The sequence below is a fragment of the Ursus maritimus genome, unplaced genomic scaffold, assembly GCF_017311325.1.
Source record: "Ursus maritimus isolate PB19 unplaced genomic scaffold, ASM1731132v1 scaffold_28, whole genome shotgun sequence".
Taxonomy (NCBI): Eukaryota; Metazoa; Chordata; class Mammalia; order Carnivora; family Ursidae; genus Ursus; species Ursus maritimus.
The window spans coordinates 39,042,906-39,047,434 of NW_024425341.1; positions in this window are offsets into that span (position 1 = coordinate 39,042,906).

Sequence of the window (4,529 nt, forward strand, 5' to 3'; positions counted from 1 at the left end):
AGACATATAGATAAAAATACGTTAATAGTAGGGGACCTCAACACTCCACTATCAATAATAGATAGATCACCTAAGCAGAAAATCAACAAAGAAACAAGAGCATTGAATGCCATACTAACGAGTTGGACCTCATAGATATATATAGAACAGTACATTCCAGAACAAAAGAATACTCATTCTATTCTAATGCCCATGGAACATTCTCAAGAATAGACCATGCTCTGGGTCACAAAATAGGTCTCAACCGAAACCAAAAGACTGAAATTATTCCCTGCATATTCTCAGATCACAATGCTTTGAAATTGGAACTCAATCACAAGGAAAAATGTGGAAGAAACTCAAACACTTGGAGACTAAGAACCATTCTGCTCAAGAATGATTCAATAAACTAGGAAATCAAAAATCAATTTAAACAATTTATGGAGACCAACAAGAATGAAAACACAACAGTCCAAAACCTATGGGACACTGCAAAGGCTGTCCTAAGGGGAAAATACATAGCCATGCAAGCCTCACTCAAAAAAGTAGAAAAATCTAAAATGCAGTTTTCATATTCTCACCTCAAGAAGCTGGAACAGCAACAGAAGAACAGGCCTAATCCACGCATGAGAAAGCATTTGATCAAGACTAGAGCAGATATCAATGAATTAGAAACCAGAAGTACAGTAGAGCAGATCAATAGAACTAGAAGCTGGTTCTTTGAAAGAATTAATAAAATAGACAAACCACTGGCAAGACTTATCCAAAAGAATAGAGAAAGGACCCAAATTAATAAAATTATGAATGAAAAGGGAGAGGTCACAACCAACACCAATGAAATAGGAAGGATCCTTAGAAGCTTTTATCAACAGCTTTATGCCAATAAATTAACCTGGAAGAGATGGAGGCCTTCCTGGAAACCTATAAACTACCAAGACTGAAACAGGAAGAAACTGATTTTTTAAACAGATCAATTAATTATGAAGAGATTGAAGCAGTGATTATAAACCTTCCAAAAAACAAAACGGCAGGGCCAGATGGATTCCCCGGGGAATTCTACCAAACATTCAAAGAAGAAATAATACCTAATCTCCTGAAGCTGTTTCAAAAAACAGAAACAGAAGGAAAACTACCAAACTCATTCTATGAGGCCAATATTACCTTGATCCCCAAACCAGGCAAAGACCCCATCAAAAAGGAGAATTACAGACCGATATCCCTGATGAATATGGATGCCAAATTCTCAACAAGATCCTAGCTAATAGGATCCAACAGTACATTAGAAGGAAAATCCATCATGACCAATTGGGATTCATCCCTGGGATGCAAGGGTGGTTCAACATTCGCAAATCTATCAGTGTCATAGATTTCATCCAGAAGGAAAAAGCCAAAAAAATATGATTCTCTCAATAGATGCAGAAAAAGCATTTGACAAAATACAGCATCCTTTCCTGATTAAAACTCTTCAGAGTGTAGGGATAAAGGGTACATTCCTCAATTTCATAAAAACCATCTACAAAAAGCCTACAGTGAATAACATTCTCAATGGGGAAAAGCTGGAAGCCTTTCCCTTAAGATCAGGAACACGACAAGGATGCCTACTCTTGCCATTATTGTTCAACATAGTACTAGAAGTCCTTGCAACAGCAATCAAACAACAAAAAGGCATAAAATTTATCCAATTCGGCAAAGAAGAAGTCCAACTGTCTCTGTCTGCAGATGACATGATACTCTATATGGAAAAACCAAAAGAATCCACTCCCAAACTATTAGAAGTTATAGAGCAATTCAGTAATGTGGTGGAATACAAAATCAATGCCCAGAAATCAGTTGCATTTCTATACACGAATAATGAGACTGAAGAAAAAGAAATTAGGGAATCCATCCCATTTACAATAGCACCAAAAATCATACGTTATCTTGGAATTAACTTAACCAGAGACGTAAAGGTTCTATATTCTAGAAACTACAAATCACTCTTGAAAGACATGGAAGAAGACACAAAAAGATGGAAAAATATTCCACGCCCATGGATCAGAAGAATTAACATAGTTAAAATGTCTATGCTACCCAGAGCTATCTACACTTTCAATGCTATCCCGATCAAAATATCAATGACATTTTTCAAAGAACTGGAACAAACAGCCCTTAAATTTGTGTTGAACTAGAAAAAGCCACGAATCGCCAAGGAAGTGTTGAAAAGGAAAAACAAAGCTGGGGGCATCACAATGCCGGATTTCAAGTTGTACTACAAAGCTGTGATCACAAAGACAGCATGGTACTGGTACAAAAACAGACACATAGACCAATGGAACAGAATAGAGAACCCAGAAATGGACCCCCGGCTCTTTGGGCAACTAATCTTTGATAAAGCAAGAAAAAACATCCGGTGGAAAAAAGACAGTCTCTTCAATAAATGGTACTGGGAAAACTGGACAGCTACATGCAAAAGAATGAAACTTGACCACTCTCTCACACCATACACAAAAATAAACTCCAAATGGATGAAAGACCTCGATGTGAGACAGGAATCCATCAAAATCCTAGAGGAGAGCATAGGCAGCAACCTCTACAACATCAGCCACAGCAACTTTTTCATGACACATCTCCAAAGGCAAGAGAAACAAAAGATAAAATGAACTTGTGGGACTTCATCAAGATAAAAACTTCTGCAGAGCCAAGGAAACACTCAAAAAAACTAAGTGGCAGCCCACAGAATGGGAGAATATATTTGCAAATGACACTACAGATAAAAGACTAGTATCCAAGATCTACAAAGAACTTCTCAAACTCAATACACAAGAAACAAATAAATCATAAAATGGGCAGAAGATATGAACAGACACTTTTCCAATGAAGACATACAAATGGCTAACAGACACATGAAAAAATGTTCAAAATCATTAGCCATCAGGGAAATTCAAATCAAAACCACACTAAGATACCACCTTATACCAGTTAGAATGGCAAAAATGGACAAGGCAAGAAACAACAATTGTTGGAGAGGATGTGGAGAAAGGGGATCCCTCCTACATTGTTGGTGGGAATGCAAGTTGGTACAGCCACTCTGGAAAACAGTGTCGAGGTCCCTTAAAGTTAAAAATAGAGCTACCCTATGATCCAGCCATTACACTACTGGATATTTACCCCAAAGATACAGACGTAGTGAAGAGAAGGGCCATATGCATCCCAATGTTCATAGCAGCATTGTCCACTATAGCTAAATGGTGGAAGGACCCGAGATGCCCTTCAACAGATGACTGGATTAAGAAGATGTGGTCCATATATACAATGGAATATTAGCCATCAAAAAGAACGATTTCTCAACATTTGCTGCAACATGGACGGGACTGGAGATAATGCTAAGTGAAATAAGTCAAGCAGAGAAAGACAATTTTCAGATGGTTTCTCTCATCTATGGAACATAAGAACTAGGAAGATCGGTAGGAGAAGAAAGGGATAAAGAAAGGGGGGTAATCAGAAGGGGAAATGAAGCATGAGAGACTATGGACTCTGAGGAACAAACTGAGGGCTTCAGAGGGGAGGGGGATGGGGGAATGGGATAGGCTGGTGATGGGTAGTAAGGAGGGCAAGTAGTGCATGGTGCACTGGGTGTTATACGCAACTAATGAATCATCGAACTTTACATCAAAAACCAGGGATGTACTGTATGGTGACTAACATAATATAATAAAAAAATTATCATAAAAAATAAAAAAAAGAATTTGATTACTTTTTAGTGCAATAGTAAGTTTTTTAAGACTCTATTTTTTCATAAGCTGTAGTTTTAAGTACTTCCATGAAAGTGCCAGAGATTAAACATAAAAATAAGATATCTCTGAAACATTATAAAAATCATATTATCAGAACTTATTGATATGTTATCCTTGCCATTATAAAATCAAATAAATTAATAATAGACTTGTTTCTTTGGGATAAACCCAAATTTATACATTTCCTACCTGATTTCCTCAGTGTGTAACTTAATAGAAGCAGTAACATTCTAAAACTGGTTCTTTTGTAATAAGTGAGAAAAAATAAGTTAATGACTGCTCTGCATAAAAGAAATATTTTCACTTCTTTCTCGGGAACACTGTTGGATTCATAAAATAACGATTTAGTCATTATTAAGGCTATAGTGAAAATTGTTAATTAATGTTAACAATAATCTTTGTAATTCTAGGCATAATTTTAATTCATTTCCTTTACTTAAGCTTAAAATTACCAAATTATCCTTTAAGAATTCCTCATTTTTCTCACCTTTTGTTAGAAAAATGTTTATTATCTTTATTACCATTTCTGATATTTAAAAAGAAAGAGTAATGGTTTATAAGTTCAATCTTTAAAGTTACAGACCAGATAAATCAGTTACCCAATTTCAAACAAGTGCAGTTCATTTTACCCAGAGAAGGACATGAGCCATGGACACATAATGGCCCTGGAGGGCAAGTATTTAGCCTCCAGACTAGCTGCTGCCAAGGCAGACCCAGAGACGCCTGGCTAAGAAAGACTTTTTTTTAATGTTTTATTTTTATTTTTTTTATTTTTGG